The 23,145-nt window shown below is 40.8% G+C and overlaps 1 protein-coding gene across 1 annotated transcript in view; it reads right to left on the bottom strand.

Annotated features, from left to right (window-relative positions):
* ENOX1 (ecto-NOX disulfide-thiol exchanger 1) overlaps positions 1-22,166 on the bottom strand; it is a 356,835-nt gene extending 334,669 nt beyond the window's left edge. Inside the window, exon 1 of the mRNA XM_030234651.2 lies at positions 22,109-22,166. The gene's annotated coding sequence lies outside the window, so the exon portion shown is untranslated. The remainder of the gene's footprint in view (positions 1-22,108) is intronic.
* Positions 22,167-23,145: the final 979 nt, after the last annotated feature.

The following is a 23,145-nucleotide window of genomic DNA, read 5'->3' as shown; positions in this document are numbered from 1 at the left end:
GCCATGAAAGGTTGGTTAGACCAGACAATCCTTATGCTCCCCTGATATTCTATGGTTAATATGAGCATAGATTCCCAATCTATACAATTTGAAACACAATTGGCAGCAAAAATCCATTTTTGGGTTTTTTTTCTAAGGGAATTGATATTACTTAGACAGTATATTTTCACACATTTTCAAAAAGTTTGGATAGTTTCCCAGATGACCGGGATCCAGGTCCCAACACATCCAGGGCATCCCTAGGCAGCCTATATTAGGCAGTCCTTGCTCTCTACCTGAACCACATGTCATATGCATTTTGGATAGCCCTCCCATCCTTTATTTCTTCAAAGAAATGTGATCTGAAAATGCAAAGATGCCAAAAAACAACATGCTAGATAAACCACACCCTCTCCCAACTATGTACTTATAGACACACAGAATTTATAGCTCAGAGCTAACACAGTCAGTTTTGCCTTACTTAGACTTGTATTTCTCTGCTTCCCTTTCCTAAAGTACACTGAAACAAGCACCCAACAGGAATATCTGGATCATTTTTCCCTGCATATGACTCTACTGAATCCTGTTGCCCTATCACCCATATGGGACATTTCCTTCCTCCAGGACAGACAGTCATGCAAAGCAAACTGCTTTCCTGAAGAAGTCAGCCTTGCTTCCTGGAGTTCAGCAAGTTCCCCAGGGTCTTATTTATAAACTTACTTTGTTCTGCTTCTGGAAAAATAATGAATGCTTCCACAGCTTTCCCTGCAGAGTAATTTGGCTGAGCACTTCTCTTAAGACTCTAGCACCAGCAGTTCCCACTTGGATGGGCACCATCAAGGCTAATGGTCATCTATCACTCCTGCTCCGGGCACCAACTGTGTATTGCTTGAGGCATCCCATGATAAAGCAACTGAACCAGAATCCATAAACAGGTTACATAAATACAACAGTTTCCAAACCAACTTGCTCAAGGAGTTTCTGAAAAAAAAAAAAAAAAAAAAAACCAACACACAACAAAAAAAAACACTAAGGCTTTTTCAGAAAGAAAACTTCCCTGCACTGAGAGAAATAATCCTCCGTGTTATTTATATGACATAAAAGTTTGTGCAGCCAAACAAATGAGATTAGAAATCAAACCTTAGTCAGAATGATACTCTTATCACAATATAGCAGCATTCTGAAGAAACAAGCTATACATTTTCGTCCCCTTGGATGTGTTTTTCTAAAAGCTTGAAAAAGGAACGCCAACATTTTTCATGTAGGGAACATTGAAAATTCAGTCAAAACACTTAAAAGTTGACAACAGATTTTTTTTTAATAGAATAAAGGAAAATAAGTACTATACTGCACACAGAGGAAAACAGTTGGACTACAAAGTCGTTATGAATGCTACTGAGCTTTCCTTGGCTTTCACCAAGAGAAAGGACCTCTTTTCCTTAACCAAAACTAGGAGTGTAGAGGAGCAGAAATGGAGGGTTTGAGGCAGTAATTAAAGAAGTGAAGTCAGGAAAAGAATCAGGAAAAGGACTTTCCCTCTTCTTTCCTTCCTTCACTTTTAAGAAAATGCTTATGTGCAAATGGTTTTAGGGTTTTTTTTTTGTTTTTTTTTATTATGTACTCTTGTTGTCAGTTTTAAGTCCCCTAGACACAAATCTATGGAAGATGAATAATCAAAGATACATTTAAACACAGTCTCTCGAAAATTATGAACAGCAATTAGCAACAACCTTTACGAGAGAAGGATCACAACAACCACTGGGATAATTCTCCCATTCATATCTTTTAAGGGAATGACACCACAAGAGCTCACAGAAGTGAAGTTCCACCAGACATCTTTTTTCCATGACTGTAATGAGAATCTAGAGGAGTGTGTTGATTCTGTGAATGCTCTTATCCTGAAATGGAAGCTCAAACATAGAAAAAGGAAGAACATCGTCCAACATTAATGCTACAATAATTTTAACTTTAAAAAAAAATCTGTGGCATAGACAGAAAGACAATAAGCAAGATTTCACAAACTAAATACAAAAACTAAAGAGTTTTGCTATTCTACTATCCCCAGACAAGTTTCTTTCCAGGGAAAATTCTATTCTAGAACCTGAGACTGTATTCGAACTTAAATAGACAAAAATGGCAGAAAGAAATATCACACAAAATTAAGTACAACCTATATCGAAAACTGTAAATCTGTTCTGGTTAGATGTGTAGAAGGAACATTTTTTGAACCTTTTATTTGGGAATATTTGGTGCAACCTGACTGGCTGACAGTTCTCAAAGATCAACCATTTCTGCAACCACAGCTGACTCAGGCTCTGCCAGAAGTACAGGTTTGGCTGAAAGCAGCTTCACAGCTATTCTGAATTTGATCCTTCTTTGCAAAGAACAGTCTGATTGGCCTGAATCAGATTCTGGTTCACCTACAGCAGAGAAGTTCTTGCTACACCTTTTCTCATTATCCCAGATCCTGACCTAGTTTTTCTTGTTTTGAAACAGAACCAAAGCATGCCTAATGCTCTCTGAAATAGAAATTCTCATCAGTTGATCTATTTCAGGTCCCCTTACACTTCCCTTGGGTCAGGCTCTAGCCTAGGCAGGTTAAGTATATCATGTAGTATTTTGTACATGAATACTAATGTTTGTTAGGGGCACCAACACAAGATTACAGATAGATTTATAAAAGAATATGGAACTATTCCATAGTTGATGGCATCCACTGTACAGACAACAAATAAAGCTGCAGTCAAATTTGCTGCTTTGCCAGAAGATTACAGATGAAACTGAAGCTTGTGCCTGAAGAACAGAGGGAAGTACTTGCACATGTACACACACAGACCCTTTTCTTTTCCTCCCACCTGAGCCCCCATTGCTGCTAAGTGTCTGAGCAGCATGTGTAAGGATAATCCCTAATAATCTCAGAATTGGTAAGGCAATACATATGCCTTTGCACAGAAAGGCCAGAGACCAAGCAATAAACTTTCATAATTTCTCTTTTCAATTATAAATAGAGGTAGATATGACGACAAATACCTGATTCAGAAAGCTTAAATGTGATGTTATTTCAGAACAGTATAGCATATCAAACAACTCCCTTTCCCTTTCCACCATAACATAAAAATACCAATACTCAACTTCCCACATAAATGGCCTGTTTCATTTTTAAAAGCTTGATTTTTTTTTTTATTCTTTGAGTGTTTTTGTATATTTTTTATCTAATTGTTTCCTCCTAGTGTTCTGTTTATGCTAGGATGCATTAGGGGTCTTTTGGCCTTGAAGGAATGGCGCAAAGATTATGTCTCTGAACAATCCCTGTCAGGGGACTGAAGCAAAGGAGGATCAATTGTACCAAGGGAAAGTGGAAAAGGGACTTTAGAATGGATTGGACACACAGCTGGCAATCAAAAGACATAGGGCAAAATCCACACCACTGCATTGATTAATTTTCTTTTTTGACTTCTTGTTTATGCACTAATATAGCAGCAAACACCCCCAACAAATACCATGAGATAAGGACATATTCAAATCATTTCTTGTTGTCTTAGATAGCGCAAGTTCTAGCATCATCATAGCACAAGGTTTTTGTATTGTCAGAGCTTCATACCTTCTTAATGCTCCTCACAGGCAGCTCCTCTGCACACTGACTGTTCCAGGTCCTTGCAGTAGTAATCTGACTCCCCTCACTCCTCTTTCCTTACTCTTATATATCATTAGTTCTTATTGATTACAGGTGTAGCCTGTCAAGATCAGGCCTGCCTCCAACCTTCAGCAACTGGTCCAGCTGTAACTCATTGGGGGACACAATCACCCTCTACAATTTCTGATTGGGGGAAACAAGATAAATGTTCCTACTGAGCCAAGTCAAGTATGACTTTTTATTTTCTTTTTTTTTTTTCACTTTCTTTTTCCAAAGGAGCACAATGAAAAGCCCTTCTGGTCACACTACATAACAATAAGGCTTTCATTAGCAATTCTCATAAAGTACTTCCAGAGATGGTGAATTCATATCTCACTATGATATGGGCTTCCCCTCTGTGTGTGTACCTGTGTGACAAATACAGACACTGCACACTTCAGGATCCCAAACCAAAACTCACACATGTGCTTTAAAATTTGAACTGTCTCTTCTTCCCTATGGAAGTGATGACACACTGGAACAGGCTGGCTGCAGAAATTGTGGATGTTCCATCCCTAGAAGTATCAAGACCAGACTGGATGGGGCTCTGAGTAACCTGGTCTAGTGAGGGGCATCCAGGGGGATTGGAGGTAGATGATCTTTAAGGTCTCTTTCAACCTAAACCATTCTATGATTCCATGATTTTCAGGACCAAGTGTTCTATGTGCAATAACATTTTGAAAATTTGTTTTATCCAGTTAAATTATTAGAGTTGAGAGCCTTATATTCATTTAACAGAGATTTAAAAGTCATGTTCTATTACCTTCTGATAGGCAAAGACAAAAATGCCCAGCCATCTCCCCCAAAAAGATGCATTTATAAATTTCCAAAAACACATAGGTGATATATAGGAATTGGTGATAAGGCAGAAAGCAAGTTTCCATGCCAAAACTACAATTTTTACTACTGGGCAAAGCAAAGCAAGAAAATGCTTGTATAAATTTTCCTACTATGCTCATCATTCTGCTTCATTTACATGCATCCTGGTCTCAACATTATTGAGATTTAGAATTAATGACCCACTGAGATTTATAGGGCCAATTACACCTCTCAGCATTACGACTTTGGGGGCCTCCACAGCCTTGAACAGACATTAGAAGGTCACTCAGAAAACACTCACTAAGTTCAACAGACTTCAGATGAGGCCCTTTGCCTAATCAAAAAAGAAAAAAGCCTTCTAAATAGCAGAAGCTTTTAAAAAAAATCCCACATTAACCAGTATTTTTGTAAAACTCATTGTGCTTTTTTTTTTTTTTTTTTGAGGGAACTGCTTAAAAGCTAGTTGAGTCTAGTTGGGTTTCCCCCCCCCCCATCTCTTCCTAAACATAGAAATACAACTGGACCTAGCACTGGTCATTAGGCAGCAGGAAATGACAGAATAGTAAATGTGCATTAATGCAAGTGTGACAGATCTGACTATTGAGTGATGCCTAGAGGGATAGCTCATGCATTCATGGAACTGTGAGGAACTTGGCAATGTTCCCTCGGAAGCAAGAAGTCATTATATTAATATTGCCCAGTTGCAGCAACTGAAGCAACTGAAACCATCTCTGCTTGCAGGCATAACTGTGCACAGACTGCTCAACTTAGACAATTCCATATGCTCTGGTGTTTCTTTTCCCCTCTTTCACAGGCATGGCTTTCTTTGAGCAACTCACAGCGCTGAGTGATGCAAGTCATCAACCAGTCACCATGTGTGTTGCACAACAGAGGAAAGTTTGGAAATGAAGGAAAAGCATAGCATTTTTTGTAACAAAGAGACTGACAGATTAACAGATATCAAAGAAATTCAGAACTTTTCTTCACTTAGGGATTTTTAATAAAGGGAGGAAAATGAGTAAGTAAATAGCTAGTCAGGCTTCTGCCTGGCATGAATGAAGTCATTCAAGTACACAGAATTTATAACAAACACCAACAATCACCTTTAACTACAGCATCACTGCCAAATGGTACCATAATTAGGCTAGAAATGCTGTTCTTTGAGTAATGAAGAGGATGTGCTCGGCCTTGTTTTCTATATAGGATCATGCCATCCAAGCACAGGCAGCAGCATTTATTGAGAAATTCCCTGAAAGATAACAACAGATTGTAAAAGGGGTTCATGTAAATTTAGTTAAGAACAACTTCAGACATTATTTTCAATTACTGAGATAAAATCATGGCTTCTCTTGAAAGAAGAAGGGAAAGGCTTTTTTCCTATACACTACACAATGTCTATGAAAGCTTTAAGAATAGTCTATTTTCACAACAGTACCAGCTGCCTAATATTCCTTAACTCTGTTTTTCCCTCCCTCAAGTCATTTTTCCTATTATTTTCAACATTTTGTTAGATTGATTAATAAAAAGCAGATTTTGTGCTCTAGATAACAGGTCACAGAATTCCCTTTACATTGAATAGGTTTACCTGCTCTCAAGAATGCTAAGTGATGGTTTTATTTTCTTTTACCAAATCTACAGGGCTCTGGCCAATCACTGACTTTTTCTGCACCTAACTCCTCAGTGATTTCAGAGAGCATGAGGATGACAGTAGGACACGTGCATAAAGTTCCAGTCTTCCTAAGTTTGCCCAAGGATCTGTGGTTAATTAACCAGAAAGTCTCTGTTAACATACATTAAAAAAGAAAAAAAAAAAGCTTTTCCAGTTCATCTTGCAGATCTGGAAAAAAAGGGATCAACTCCAGCTCCTCTAAATTCCCTATCAAACAGGTTAGCATCCTTATTTAATAAGCTACACATGCATCCCCATCTGATGCGAGGGAATACATCCACACTGTCTACTTTAGGCATGTAACTCCGCTATGACTGAACCTTGTAATTGCAGGGTTCCTGCACACTGAGCAGCTCCTCACGACACCTGAGGCAGGCAGTACAGAGCCCAGGGGGTTGCAATACACATACTGCATAAGCTGCTAATTCTTGCAATTATGTTACATGCCCAGAGTGAGTCTGTGTGCTCCCTCCACACATTTCAGCACAGCACCACGCTTCATGCACACCTGTACACACGAATGGAGCCCCTTTGCTATTTCAGCCTTGCTGCCTCATTTCCCTACCTGCACCTCCCAGAGTAAGAAAAAATAAATCTACATATGCATTATGCCTCTTTGGGCAACAGAAGACCTCAGGAGTTCATGAGTAGAATGCACACAGAAATAAATAAATTACATTCATTTTCTTCAGCACAGAAACCTGGAGACATGTCATGGAGATTTATTAGCCCTCTTAAGATAACTACTCAAGATACTGATGGAGTTGACAGTGCAATCTTGTCACTCTCCTGTCAGACCACTGTCAGATTCGTGCGCAGCAGAACTGCAGCTCCAGAGCAGTCTAGCTCTTCTAATACATCCCATTCCTCTCCCAAGGTACACTTTATTTGTCTAGGGAATAAAATAACCTATATTCCAAACAGTAGAGGTAAAACAGGAAAGCATGTATGGCAGAACATTTAAGGCCTTACTAGGCTGAGGAGAAAAGCTCATCTTTGTTGAGAAAATACTGTCATCTCTATCCCTTTAAAGACAAACCCAGATGTGTCCTCATCATAAACCCTCATAAAATGATTGGCTGATCATCTGCTGTCTCACTGTACAGCAAACTAATTTTCCAGCAAGATTTGTTCGCTCAGATTGCCCAAATGAAAGTCTCTCTTAAAATAAAAAAAAAAATAGTCTCTTGCAAATAACTCCCTAATCTGCCGTCCCTTCAATAGGACTGAAGTGCTCTTCACAGACATAGTACACAAGCATCTTGAATTAGCAGGGAACTATTTTTAAATACATGAAGGATTAGATACAAAATTAGTTTCATGGGGAATGAGAACCTCAGAGATTATTTACTTTCCCTTAATTACTTTGACTCACCACTCAGTGAGCTTTCTAATAGTACTACCTATTTCACAGTCAAATTTTGATACTTCAGACATGTGAGAATGTTTCTTGGACATTTAAGATTACAGACCTTAGCAATACATAACCACATTTCTCAAATTGACTTTCCCACTCAAAAAATAATTAAATATACTGTATGGAACAAATTTCCCTTTCTTTGGAACAACTGCTTCAGATTAAGAATCCCTATAGAAAAGCAAAGCTTTCTTTGTGCAAAAACATGAAGGTTCTGACAAACTGTACAAAACTATTACACTTAAAGAGGTGTGGGTAGCCTCTTACATTACTGATCTTATATAATGCAAGGAGCAAAAGAGAGATTACTATTAGAAAATTACTTTTGAGAGCAAGGTGACAAGAAATCCTACCCAAGCCCTGAACTCAAGAGAGAAACTTGAGTTTCTAAGCCTTCGAACAAAAAGAAATTTAGTGTAGCCTGGCACTGCAGGGCTACATTCACTACCCCATCTTTGCTTCATGTGACATGGGCACATTTCTATCACTTGTACAGGATACAAAAAAGGAAATCTGAAGTAGTCTATAATTCTATCCATGTAGAAACAAGTCAATTAGAATCTCTGGGGCAGAGCCTCAAAATATAAAATAGTGGGAAAAGCAAGTAAAAAGAATGAAGAGAGCAAATAAAAAGAAAGCAATAGAGAAGACAGTGCATTAAAAAGAAAATAACACATCTGAAATATTAAAGAAGTAGAGGCTGGGGTAAAAAGACATGGGACAGACAGACATAAAGAAAAGGAAAAAGGAGGATTATAGAAATGGAAGAAGACAAAAAGTGATAGAGAAAAAGGCATACAGAAGGGACCACTTGAAATTTTAAGAAAACCCAAAATCAACCACCTAAAAAAAGCCCATACAAACAACAAACCAAACAAACCCCAACAAACAGCCACAGCTCTACATTCCTTCCCAAAAATTACTCTAGAAACCAGAGCTGGAACAAAAGTAAGAGAAATTAATTTCACTGGATAATGAAATTTCATTTTAGGGTTCAGCTCTGTCTCCATCAAGCAGTGGGATTTTTTTGCCAGAACCTCCCAGCTCCTGTGGGATTAAGGACAAACTGAAGCAATGCCTGAATGATTTTCTGCACTGAGACACCTGAGATACTGCATACCATAGCATCAGCTCTGGATTTGTAAGGATGACTAGTCTTTACTAGGTAAGAGAATTAAGAGGTAGAAAACCCATCAAGGTACTACATATTACTGTCACCAAGTGTATGAAAGAATGACTTCTCTCCCTAAACTGAGTCAGCAAACAATTTATTATGCTGTAAAGTACTAATAATTCCTCTATCAGCTGTCAAAAACTTACTCATCACTAAAAAAAATTATTTTTTTTTTAAATTATGGACTGGCAGAGAAATTAGCAAAGGAATCACCATGAAGTGGAGTTTTGAAGGCTTTCTAGGAGAGATGGTAAGAAGCTTTGGGTTCCACTTCCCACCAGTGGGAATATTGCACTGTTACAACTAAACAACCACTGGAATTGAGAGAAAAAAATAGCAGAGACCCTCAAAAGAATTTATCAAATCACTTATTAGAATATAATGAATATTAACAAAAGACAGTACAAATGCTCTTGAGAACTGAGTATTCCTGGGGTTTGGATCTCTTCTTCTAGGCTGTTAAGGTTGCTAGGGAATTTCACAGTTAATGGTTTATTTCCATATGAATGTTTCAAGAAGGGGGAAGGGTTTGCAAAACTGAATCTTAAGCATGGAGTTTTCCGTGTGCTTCCAGAGAGAAGAATCTGATGTTCTTGTAAAGCTGAAATAAGAAGCTTTCATATTTAATAACAGATTACCAAAGATTTTTAGCAGAAAAACATACACAGAAAATCCTTTATGAGGCACTGTGACAAAGAACTTGCTTCTCTTACTATGGTTAGTAACGCTGCACCAGACATGCCATTACACACATGCTAAGGTCATAGAGTAGTCTGCAAACAAGAGCAGCTTTGTTTTGCTTACACAGATAAAAACAACAAGTTTATTTTGTTTTAAACAGATTGTATGTCCATTTTCCATAAACAAATAGAAAGCATATTGCTGTGGGCTTCACAGTGACAAATACACCAAGGCATCAGCAAGTGACAACACGCTTTGTACTTTTTGACATGGATGAAAGAATTCAATTCAACTTTTGTGTTTTCTACCTGGAAAGAGAAATATCTGGGAAAAATACTTTTTAGCCCTGCATCCTGAGAATGAATCTTAAATGATACTCTGTCTGCAACTTCAACTGCTCCTCCTCCCTTTTCTTTGCTAACTTTGGGTGACATTGCTTAAGAGTGGCCAAAACTGACAGAGGTCCCTTCATTTTAATGAAAGTAAGTGGATGATTAAAGGAAAAAAATAATAAACATCCCATGGTTAAAATGGCAGGCACTCAACCTTGCATCAGAAAATCCACAGAGCCATGACCATTAAAGGAGAACCTGCAGAAAACAAGGTGAGGTCAGCTCCATGCAGCTCACAGCACTACCATAACCATTTATCGGGTCATTTTCCCCATCCTTTAGTACTCAAACCATCCCAGTTCGAGCAACTCTTATTTATGCAAGCATTCAATAAATACAGACACGCTTCCATTGGCAGCTGCTGTGACAGACAGCTGATCTTCACCCCACAGTATTATCTTAATAAACTGTCTCTCAGCCCCAGGGTCCTTGTTCTCACACAAATGACCTACAGTTGGTCACCCTGCATCTTACACAAAGCATGACGAGCACAGGGGTTATATGAGCTAATTGCATAGTGACTGCAAAAATAGCATGCTTTCTTCTCTTCAGCAACGTGTTCTTTCTCTACTGAAAACAATTCAAGTTAATGACAGAACTATGTATCTGGATAACTCTATCATTAGTTAATGTTACCACCACATGGGCTTGTCTGCATGATATTTGACAAAGAAATTCAAGTTAAACAGCCTCCTCCAGAATGAAGACAATATCGGATTAATTATGTAACTTGCTACACATTTGGAAAATTAAGATGAATTTCCCTTTTATAACCTTATTAAAATCCTACAGAATAAGAACCAGATTGTAATCTGTTATGGAAGTATAACTCATAAATATCTTTTGAATTACTCAAAATTTAAATCACTGGGGATCTGAATCTTAAAAGAACATTTGACTCATTACTCATGTAAACCTCCATGAACACATAATGCACAGGAACTAATTTGTTTTCTAGGAGAGTCCAACATTCTCTGCCAAAAGAACTCATATTCTGGTACTTCTAATATACCATGTTATTTTTATTGGTCTACGTGCTATGTTTACTGCTAGTTATGGAGTAAACATCTGGAGAAAAGCAGAAACTAGGGTCTAATGGACCCTTAGTCTTTTCCCCACATGCTTCCCAGAATTCAGACAACTTTCTTCCTTTGATTGAAGACAGCAACTGGAAACAGTGCAAGAAGTCCACAAAGCATTTACTATTGAAAACACAAACCGCAGACTACCATACTAATTCTGTAACATGATTATTCCTCCAACGTGGTCCAAAACTGAACGGATACAACTCAAAACACACTAAAACACAGTAGCTGAGTTGTAAGTCTCTAGACAGCAAGATCTACCATTCTTTTAGTTTATTTTCAGGAGTGCCTTAACAACTTGGGATACGGCTACATAAGCTTTTAGAAAACAGATTAATTTTCTCTCTAGCTACGCTTGCTTCATGATGTTTTTGCATCAGCCAGGTCTGAACCTCAAGTTGTGCTATCATGGGATCATAATGACAAAGTGAATTTATCAAAACATCTCAAGCCTAACTGTGCAACATGGAAAAACACCCCACACTTACCCAGACTTTGAAGCAAATTTTCAAGCCTGAAACATCATGTTCAACTGGCAGCATCTCCTACAGATCAATTGCCATATATTCCACTGTTCTGACACAAATAAGGGTAACAAACAGACTGATCATCTGGATTTCAGCTTAAGCTGGGAAACCATGCTCCTTCTGACTGTCTCATTTCCTGTTATCCCACTCACTGTAGCGCTTGGTGAGAATCAAAAAAGAAGCTGGAAACAACCATGCAACAGAATCAGTTGCATTCTTTCCAGGCAGCACAGTTACATGTATCGAATTCTTAAAAACCCTAACTGATAAAGCCCCACAGTGTTCACATACCAACCCATGCTAGGATCACTCTACACCCTTGCCACTAGAAAAAACTTTCTAAACGTTTTATTTCTTGCAGTATATTCAGCCCATTATTTTACTCTACTCACTGTGGGCATTGTAGACTTTTTCTTTGTAGGTCAGACTTCTTCCTGTTCTCCATCTTCACGTAAAACATTTACTCTTGTAATTCAGTTTTTATAGCTACTGAGATATCCTTCAATATTTTTCTCAGATATATGATGTCAGTTATTTGCAAGTTAGATGAAGAAAGTTTCCATCTGAACTGAAGCATCATCAGGCTGAGGCTGCCAGAAATCCTTCTGAAACCATCATTACATGTCCTCTACTTTCTTGGGGAGTCTCTGGGGAATTTTTATATTTATATAAAAATAAAAAAGAATTATACAATGCAGTATAAAAAGTCTTTACAGAAGTCACATTCAGCTTCTGTTTAAACCAAGTTGCATTATTAAGGACCACAGAGTAGAGGCAAAAGTGAAAATCTTCCTCAGATGATGTCCATGAGTAACTAAAGGAAGGAAGCACAAACACTCTTTTTGTTTCCAGCCAACTGCTAATCATACAAACGATTCTCTCTCACCAAGATGAACTCAGCATCAGGACAAACCTACCTCAGAAGTTCTCATTTCAATTTGTTTCTGCCACTGCTACACTTGCTCCTCAGGCGCTTACAGAATGCCTCCTTGTTGTACAGCCATCCCATGACATCCCTTAGAGACATGGCTGGGAGCACTACAAAGGTCTGCATTTTGTCTTGCACGGATGCTTCTAGCCACTTTCTGAATGTTTTTCATATTCACTAAACACCTTGCATCAACAGAAGTGCTGTTTCATTCAGGTTTGAGTTTTGAGTTTTGCATTGCCCTTTTCCTTCATTGGTTTAACAGTGAGCTAGTGTATTTTAATGCCTTTGAAAGGGCAGTACATACAGGCTTACATCTCACTCTATATTGCTCATTTTGTATTAGCATGAAAGGAGGTTTCTCACCAACTCTGAAGTCTTCATTTTCCTCGTGTTTAAAACATGAGTGGCTCTTGCTCTTTGTCCCCCCAATAACAAAATGATTCCTCTACAACAAAATTACATTGAAGTGCCACTGAAACCTAGAACAGTGTCTTCAGTGATCATCACAACTGTACTTCAGTGATGCAAAGGTTATATCAAGCTTGAAGCTGCCAAGGTCAAAGTTGTAGTTCAATGATGCAAGGGATCTCATCTTCAGGATTATCAAATTCAACCATCTGCTTTCTCGTCAGGTAGCCTGTCTGACACTGGAGAATTAGAAGAAACTTATTTTCTTCATCATTTCAAGATGACCACTAGTCCTTCCTGCCTAGCTACTCATGCAGCATTTATATTTGAGGTATAGAAGAATTGGTTGATTACAGCAATTTGACTGACTCACTTCAAACTACTCCCTCGATTCTTGGGCAAGATGAGCCTGAAAAATATTACTTTTGTAATTTCTGTTTTATTTGTAGTATTTGATTCTGAACAGAATCTACTTTCTTAATGTGGAAAAGATAAACACAGGTGTCAGGCCAGCAAGCTGGCCCTATATACCGATTTGCCCATCAGATGTGCTGCCTACTTTCAGCTTTGAATAAATGAAGCCTGGTCTGACTGCACAAGTCTCCCTTCTCTCCCCTTTCCATGAAGAGTGGATTACATTAAGCAGCTACTTGGTTCTTTCATTATCAGCAGGGCTTCTTTTCCTTTTCTCCAGGGACTTCATGCAGTTATATAATCTCCCTTAGTATTTTCCAAGAAACTGAAAAAGAAATTCCAATTTTTCAGCCTCCCTTACTTAAAAAAATGTTAATAGTTTCCTTTGTAGGGTGAATTTACAGCTCCCTTCTCTTTTGTAAAGAAAACAATATAAACTACACATTACATCTGTTCTGTAAGATGATACAGAAGTTAAGCAAACATATCACAAAAAATAAAACTGAACAACCCAACTAATGACAAACATACCATACCTAGTTTCACAAGCTTTTACATAACAGTGTTGAGCTTACAGAATTGGCACGAAACTGGGTAGCTAAGTAGATTGGCAACAGCAATCTGAGGCTCTTGCTCAAGCTTCACCAGGTCCCTCTAGGAACTGAAATGGCATGCTCCCTCACAGGCTGTCAATGAAACAAATGGTAATGGCTCTCTGGTTCATATGAAATGGGAGATTACACTGCAGAAAATGATTCATCAGCACAAACAGTATTTCCTCTACCTCTGAAGATATGAATAAACTTGAGCCAAAAAAATGGCCAAGGGTGCCTTCATTTGCTAAAAAGAAATTAACCAGAGATGCTCATTTTAGGCAAACTAATGGAAAGTCAACATATAGAAGTTTCTAAATCAAATGCACTTTCCAGGATCTTTAAATCATCAGCTTTCTTATAGAACAGCCTGTCACCATACTTGCACTTTGGCTATGCCTGAAGACAGTAGAAGCCAGAAGGGCGTGTGCATGGAAGGCATCAGGATGCATGAACAGACCACCCATTCACAGCTAGTAAATCCACGGAGTGCTGCTCCCCATCTGCCAGCAGAGGACCACAGCCACACTCTGATGTAGCTGTCTGTAGCCATACCCCCTGGGCTGTGATCTCAGCAGATTTCACTGCTGAGCAAAGGTCCCACCTCTGAGAAAAACTCCAAACTAAGCAGATTGCTTATTCAGAAAATGCAACTCCCTCTTCTGATTCATGCCAACATCTATCAGAAGTCATCAGAAGAGATTAATCCACGGACCTCTAACACCAAAATACCTCTAGCACTGCAGAAGGAGAGGGAATGCTTCCCTCGGCAGAAAATAGCAAGCTCTTATTCTACATACAGAGCAGCCACTGAATTAGGACATAACACAATTTCTCAGAATGTCAGACCAGCAAAATATTAGGAAGCAATCTGCTGCTTTCAGATGAAACAAACTTATTTTTCATTACTGAAATACTTCTTAGAAGGGCAGAAGAACCAGTGCTCGTTCTAAGAGCATGCTCTCATGCTGGTTATTGCAATCCACCTCCCTAAATTCACCCCACGCCTTTATCAGCTCCTTCTATTTCATTTCTTCTTTGCTTCCCTGACAAAATGCTTCCTAAAAGGAATGAATAAATCTAAACAGAATTGTTAAAAATACTATTAAATCCTCACTGTATTCTACCACAGGCAGAGCTGTTATGTCCTGAAGCATTTTTACACTGTGTGTAGAGCACAGGTCCCTTTAAAACTTACAGAGAAACAACCTGCTATACCAGAATAGTTGTGAATTATCCACTCTGGACATGGAGAAACTGCTCCTCCACAAGTATTGTTAAGATCCAGTATACCAAACCCCACATCCTAAATGGTAACACTGCGTTAAAAGTACCTGTATAAAAGCACTTTAAAGCCTCATTTAACTTAACCCTAAAAATAAAGATCTATTAACAGAAACAAGTTGTAATTAAGATTACTGTTGACCTAGCTTCTTTCTGCAAAAGGGAGATGATAATCTTACATTTACACAGTACCTTTCAGTCTAAACTATTCCCGTCCAACAAGTCTGATCTTAGACACATTTACACAGAAGTGTGTTATTAACATATACAAATGAATAATTTGTGTCCCCAAAAAACTTTCCCTCTAGCAGAAGCAATGCATTAGCAATCAACCTCAGTCTTAATCCTTATGTTCTACCTAAAAAACAAAACTTCCTTCAATTTTATTCCTTCAAAATGAACCTCTTCTCAGATCTCCATCACCAACCAATCCACCAGTTCCCAGAGACAAGCACCATCAAGGACTGAACCTGGCTTCACTCTCAGAGAACTTCTATATCAGCAAAGACCCCTGGAGTGTATTGGGAGTGTACTGGGTTTTAATAGACAGACCAATTCTTTCCACATTACACTGCACACAGAAGACCTAAACCTGTCTTTCACCACTTCAAAACACTCCTTTCTTGCACTGTCAAGTACTTAAACCAAAGGTCAGTCTCACCAACCAGCTCAGCCCAGATATCCCAGATCAGCCTTCCCCTGTATCTGATACTGCTGCAGGATTACTATTTTAATCATTAACAAGCTAAGAAGGGTTATTCTGAATCACTTGTTTTTACCTTATGGTTACCAAAATAGGCCTTGTTTAAACAGTTGGCTGTCAGGTATGCATAAAGCACAGCAGAGGGAAATCCACCTCCTCCTCTGCAATTGGCATGGCTGTTGGAAAACACTCCCTGATGATATCAGTCTGCACAACATTTTTTTTTTTCTGAATGCTTGCTTCGAGTAACATGAATTGCAATAAGCCAAATTTATTAAACTTCATTCCAGGAAAAGCTGTCATTCCACAAGAAAGCTGTCATTATACCTTGAACCTGTGCATTCCCTGGCTAAGTCTTCTCTCAAGCTTACATGGATGATGGAGACATTTAAACCAATGCATCCTTGGAAAAATCATCTCTATGTTTGTCCCCCTTTCTCAGTCTCTTCCAGAAAACACCCCACTGGTGGCAGTGGTCATCAGGACTTGCAGGGCACACTGACTAGCCAAATCACAGGAGGCAGCTGTGCTGGGATCAGGGCATCGTGTTGGGGGGGACAGGAAGGAAGGAACAGTACCTGCTATCCACCATTGCACTTAATGGCAGTAAGCGTCCTCAAATTATAAAAAAAATGCTGCAGAAACTGTCAAGAAAGAGGGAGCTGTCACCTCTGTGCCCTCTACACCACCTAAGATGCTCATCATTTCCAAAAGGAAAAACAAACAAATTAAAAATCCATTGCTGTTTACTAAAAAATCGACTGTAGCTAATCCTTGTACATCCACCATCCCATCAATGACTCAGCCTGAGCTCACATGATGACCCTGTTCTGAATCCTGCATTATAAAAGCACAAAACCCAACTGTCTCAGCATTGAAAACCAAGGCAAGGTTGGCTAGCCTGGGATCTGAGCTCATATAACCTTCAGGTGAAACTAGAATGGAACAGAAGCATGAAAAGGGGCTGGTTGATCATGTACTTCACCTCCCTGAAAATGCAGGATTACCTTCTCCAATACCCTTTCCAGCAATTTGCCTACTCTAATTTTAAACATCTGAAGAGTCACGTGGGGCTTGCACTTCACCCAGATTAATATAAACTGCAATACATTTCTCTATTACTGAGTTTTGGCACAGAAATCATCTTAAACTTTTATGTCCTCAGTTTCTCCATTTAGTCATAGGTATTCTCTCACATAAGGCAGGAAAAAAATCTGACTGCTTTGACTAAAATGCATTTCAAACACAGACACATAGTTAACCCATCTCCCCATATTTAGTCCAAGACTAGAGATGTCTATTTTTGAATATTTCTCTTCAAGCTAGTTCCTCCAGACCCATGAGTATTTTGTTGCTCTTCTTTGAGCCTCCATTAAATTGTCAATACCTTCCTGTTAAGATGATATTCAGTTTTCAGGTGTTCACAACAGTCTTATAAAAAGGAAATACCACCTCTTAGGTAACATTTTGGTGAACATTCTCTTGACAGCTCAAGCACAAACCATACTTTTCTGTAATTCAGTCCCATTCCAGACTCATTTATTTATTCTCAATCCCTTCCAGAATCACTATCACCTGCCAGTAAGTTCCTGATTTGATACCCCTTGCCCCCAGAATTTGCCTTTTCCTCCCTTACTTGTTCCCTTCACTCTACAATCCTGGAGGAATTGTCCTGAAGTTCTGTTTACTACAAAGCAAAGACATTAGTTTCAAAGGTTTTGCCCTATTCAACAAAGAATTTAATTACATGCTTAACTTCCACCACTTTCCTAAATCCAGTTGATCTCAGCAAGTAGAGATGAGCTTACACACACACTTAAAAAAAAAAAAGTTGGGTGTGCAAGTCAGTGCTCTGCTGAACCAAATCCTCAGCTTCTGTAATCACTTGGATAGTCTACTTTCTGTACTTGGCAATAATTGACAGTTCAATGATTAAAGGTAACAGGATTTTAAAAAGAAAGCCTCAAGAGAGTCCAAAACTGGCACCATGTTTTTGTTCCCTTCTTAAAAGAAGAGCAGGAAATAAATACCTAAGTATTTATCCCTCAGTACAGTAATCATGAAGCCTATAGGTTTAAACATGCAGTAAGTAACTCTATATTCTCATTACTTCAGTACCCACTTTGAAAAATAATAATAAAAGAAAGCCTTGTGAAAAATTTGGAAAGGCTCGTGTATCACAGCAAGATATGCAGCACATTCCCTGGTAGCTCATTAGCCACAACCACCATTGTGCAGTTAAGAGACAGAACAAAGCTGTCCATTTCTTAATTCCTGTCTCCTAAACACCTTTAAATGGAATGGACATAACTCACTGTTCCACTTAAAGTGATCTTTAGTGGGGACAAGGGAGAAGAAGGTCTTTGGTTTGGGCCATGGGCTAGATGTCTCCATCAGCAGACAACCCACATTACAGCAGATGAAAGTTTTACCACCAGAAACAAATGCAGTTGTTGTAAAAGGAGTTTCACGGAGAATATTTAAAATCACTTCCAAATGACTTCCATTGTTTATATACAAAATACTTCATGACCTGTCTCTCCCCCTTGTTTTTTGTTTGTACTTTTTGTTTTCTTTGCCTTTTCTCATTCTGCTGTCTGGCAAACACAGGCAGAGGTGAAGTAGGGACTGTAATTAGGCAGCCATATCAAGCTTCATCTGTGGACTACCTAATTGTAAGATTCAAGTTTTGGGAGTAGTGCCATCTGAGAAAGAAACGGAGAAGAAAAATTGGAAAATGACTACTTCCTCTCAATCCATAAAGCCTTCCAAAATTCAATTAGCACGTTCTAAACTAAACCATCCACACATGCTATAGCACCAAAATGTGTGATTTCAAATATAGACAAGAAAGTAGCTGCTCATAGATATTTATCAGAATTATAATACTCTCTGACCATTCCACTTCAACCCTTTTTATTCAAGTGGCATTTGCTGTAACCCTTTTGTACCTCAGTACTTGAGATGAACCAGGAAAATACCTATGGGCAATATAAATAAATTGCCTGTGACTGCACATGGGATCTCTTAAATAATGCTGTGAACCCCTAAGTCACCCAGAGAACACCCTTCGCATGCCTAGCACAAATACTGTTGTTTAATAATGCATACTTGACTAAGTTTGTTGTCTTCCCCACAGCAAATTTTTCTTGTGAATTTACAGTTTCCCAGAATGGAATAATATTTTCACTTTCACAGAATCACTGATGCAACCAATAGGAAATCTGCCTCTCTTTCAATTTACTGTGTGATGTCTGTAAATACTGCTGGATAGTGAAGACTTTTAGGTAAAACTCGGCAAACACCTTTTTGCCATTTCCTCCTATAAAAGAGAGACAAAAGACTCTGCTGCCTTGTACGTACAACTACACATCCGTTCCTGCTCAGCTCCTTTTTCTACGGCAGCTCAGTGTCTCCAGCAGCTTCCAGGGCACAAACACCGGCACCCATCCCAGGTCAGATCTCCAGCTTGCACTGATGGATTTTTTCAGATAGATGGCAGTGCACAAAGTGCATCCCAGATTGATTCAGGGTCGAGAATTTCAGTGCCATTTCAGTGCTCAGGCACTTTAACCAAGGGAACTACTGCATTATCAAAAGCACTTTTAGAAAGATGATGGCTTAGGACCCAATCCTGCTGCACCGTGATAGCACTGATTCCTTGGAAGGGCTGAACTGGGTGCCAAGAACGTAAACATGGCAAGGAGGCACTTAGGATTTTACTTTCTGTTCCTAGGAGCCACAAAGGATTTTTCTTTCAATACATTCTAACAAACATAGTTTTAAAACACAAAGCTAAGGGATGACTAACAACACAAAATCCAGAAAGATACTGGATATTGGATACAGTAGATGATATATCTGATTTTCAAGAGACCATAATAGCACAGATTTAGAAACAGTCCTGCAATATGAACAAATAACTCTAAATCATTCCTAATGGAAAAATTTTACCTAATTTTGTGTCCTCTTCATTCTAACAGACATTATTATTAAGAGACCAGAGTGAAATTTTAACCATTTAACTGCATTTACCCCAGAAAATCTTTCTCACAAAAGGAAAATATTAACTAAGCAGCTGAAACAAATAGGAGTGAATCTCCCAGCACAATTAGTACTTCAGTATCTGCTACTTGGGGATTTCGACATATAGCTATCACGATGTGGAAGCATCCACCACCGTTTTGTTTTCTGTTTGCAGTAGGGGGTTGCTAGGAAACAAAATACTATTGTCTGATTTCATGATCTATTGCCTGGTTTGCCTGGCAATAAAGTCTTCTAAATCTATTACCGGATTATTTTGTATTTTACAGCGAGATTAAGACTAACATTAAAACACATGCAAACAGAGAAGAAGAGCAAAATGCCTCAAAATTCACGAGAAAGTATGTATATATTCCAGGCTGAGGAAGACAAACTATACTGAGGAAAAATGAACTCAGGCAATCTGGTGATATTTATATATGCACACACTCACACGTGTATCAGCATTCCTTGACTGTTTCTATAGTTTTGCTGACTTGTCAAAGACTCTCTCACTTCCAAGGATACAAAGCGTTCTCTTACTACTGGAGAGCTACTGTACACTGCAAGTTCTGTATATACCACATGCTGCAGAATGCCTGGTGTGGGCAAGCACACATGCCACCGTAATTTTTGTTCTTGGAATTCAGATCTAGGTTGTTTCAGTGCTTTAATTTCTTTACACAATCTTTCTTTTTTTCTGTCTCGTACCTTTGGTTATATGGAAAAGCCAGAGACAATTCCCTACTCTCCCCCTCCCTCTTCAGCTGTAACATAAATAAATAAATTATCAAATAGAGAAATAAATAAAAGCAATCTAAAATTGAAAGCCACTTATATTTTAATTTATTTTTGACCGTGTCAAGTCTTTGCAAAATGAGCAAATAAAAGATTATGAGAACCAGGCAAATGTGGGTGCCCACCAATGCATTCCCCCCAACAAGATAGTAGACCTCAAGTGCAAAAAACAATCAGACTTAAAAGCTGAGAGACTGAGAGACAGAGGAAGAGAGTTCACCACAAAGTCATAGAGAAGGTTTAAAATAAAACCTGCAGAATAGTTATTATTCTTTTATGTATATCTACAATTTCACACCATGCACAACATGCACTATTTCAAAGTCCTTTCAACTCACTTATTAACGCCTATGCATTTTATCACTCCATTTTAAATTTGAGAAAAAAAATGAATGAGTTTGATTGCAAAAAAACATCAAAGCTTTTGAGACATTACAGCAGAACTCCCAGTAATAAGAAAAAAAAAAAGAAGTAACAACACACAACATAGAAAATACACAGCTCATGGGAAGGACCTGAAAGCTTCTGGCCTCTCCTGCTCAGAGATAGATTTATTCAACCTCTATAGTTTCTGATAGTTTCCTATCAGAGACTAGAAGCCCCACCAAACCCCATTTAGAATTAAAGAACAAAAGGATAAAATGCAAGCAAGGTTCTTCTACCCCAAACAACAGCAAGCTACTTCTAGCAATTAGATGAAAGCAGCGGAAGATGGACATGACCCACAGCCAATCCCTCTCCTCTCCAGGGTCGAATACGGCTGTTCCCCAGCTGATAACCCGCTACAGTAACACTGCTAGTTACAAAACGGAGCACAGCTCTCGGTGACACCGGGATCCTGTCACCTACAGCTTCACTGAAACCTGTTTTAAAACACTCTCTCAAGGAACGCGGAGAAACAGGAGAGGGATGGGACAGTCTCCTCCCGAGCTGCCACCAAAAACTGTTCTGCCAACTGCAGGAGGGCTGCCGGCAACATCTCAGCCGCAGCCACCAAGCTCATAGAGGGAAGGGGGGCACCGGGAGGGACCCGATCGCCGGCCGCCCTGGGTGCGCTGCCCGCCCGCCCACGCGTGTGCCCCGGGGGAGGCTGCCCAGCGAGGCGGGGGCAGCGCCGGGCGCGGGAGCCCGGTTCAACCCACGCTGCAGCAGCGACTGCAATTAAAAAAAAAAAAAGGAAGAAAAGAGAAATAAATAAATAAATAGCCCGCTAGCGGGAATGGGGAAATAAAAGCCCAGCCTAAACAGGCGGACCCCAAACAACAACAAACACCGGGCGCCCAGGAGAGCAAACTTTCTGACTCACCGGGAAGAGCCGGTGCCCGGGGGGTGCCGGGCAGCGGCAGGGGCGGCGTGGGGCCCCGCGGGAGCACAGCCGGAGCAGGAGCCGGGCGCGGCGAGCGCCGCCGGCGGGGCTGGGGCAGCGGGTCTCGCCCCGCTCCCGTCGCCCTCCCCTCCCTCCTTCCCTCCGTCCCCGTCCCTCCGCAGCGCCGGGAGCGGCCCGGAGCAGGCTGCCGCCGCGGGACCGCCGTACCTACCTACCGCTGCCGGTGCGGGGCCGCGGAGCAGCGGGAGCCGCCGCCGCCGCCCCCCTTCGGCGGCTGCCGGGCCCGGCGGCGCTGCAGCAGGCGGAGGACGCCCCGCGGCGGCGGGGAGCGCGGGGCCGGGGTGCGGAGAGGCGGCGGCTGCCGAGGCACGGGCAGCGCGGTGCTTCTGCCTGTCCGGCTGTGTGAGCGAGCGTGTGTGTGCGAGCGTGTGTGTGCGTGCGTGTGTGTGTGTGTGTGCCGGGGAGGGATGCTGCAAGGGACCGAGGGAAAATTCCCCCCTCCAAGCAAAGCCGCCGACAAATGGCAAGGCAGGTGTGCAGGGGAGGAAAGGCTCCCGAAGGAGGAGGAGGAAGAAGAGGAGGAGGAGGAGGAAAGGGGAGAGGGGCGGTGAGAAGGGCGGGGAGCGCACAGCCGTCACGGCGTCCCGGGGACAGCGGCCCCGCCGGGGAGGTGCCGGGCGCGGCCCCTGGGGCGGGCGCTGGGGCCGCACGAAGCGGGGTGAAGCCCCGCTGCAGCAGCGGGAGCGCTGCCCGTTCCGCCGGTGGGCGGCGGGGAGCGGGCCCTGCGGGGGCCGGGGGGAGAGCGAGCTGCAGGCACCCCGAGCTGAGCATCCTGCCGCAAGTTTTCCCCGAGGCCTCCCCCACCTCAAACGGCCCTTGTGCTACGCACAGCAGCCTGTGCAGCTTGATGAGCTGCACCCCATCAGACGGGATCGGTGCTTTCGTTGAAAATGAGTAGTCTCATCTATGAGGATTCCACCTACCCTTTAGCCTGGCTTTAAAACAGCACCTTTTAGGGAACACCCTTAACTAGAGGGTCTGCTTTTTTGCTTATTCATCTCCCGGACAGGAGAGAACCGAGTGTGGCTAGAGCACCTAACCTCACCTTTTCATCCGGGAAGCCATGGGGCAGGTGGCCGAGGACAGCTCTTCCCAGGACAAGACGCTGGGCCCAGGGGTGCTGGCAGCAACAAGTGCTTCCCCAGAGCCCAGCGCTGCTCCCAAAGGGGCCGCTGAACACCTCGTCTG

This window comes from Serinus canaria, chromosome 1, assembly GCF_022539315.1.
Source record: "Serinus canaria isolate serCan28SL12 chromosome 1, serCan2020, whole genome shotgun sequence".
In the NCBI taxonomy this organism is placed as follows: Eukaryota; Metazoa; Chordata; class Aves; order Passeriformes; family Fringillidae; genus Serinus; species Serinus canaria.
This window is presented reverse-complemented; position numbering and strand designations above follow the sequence as displayed.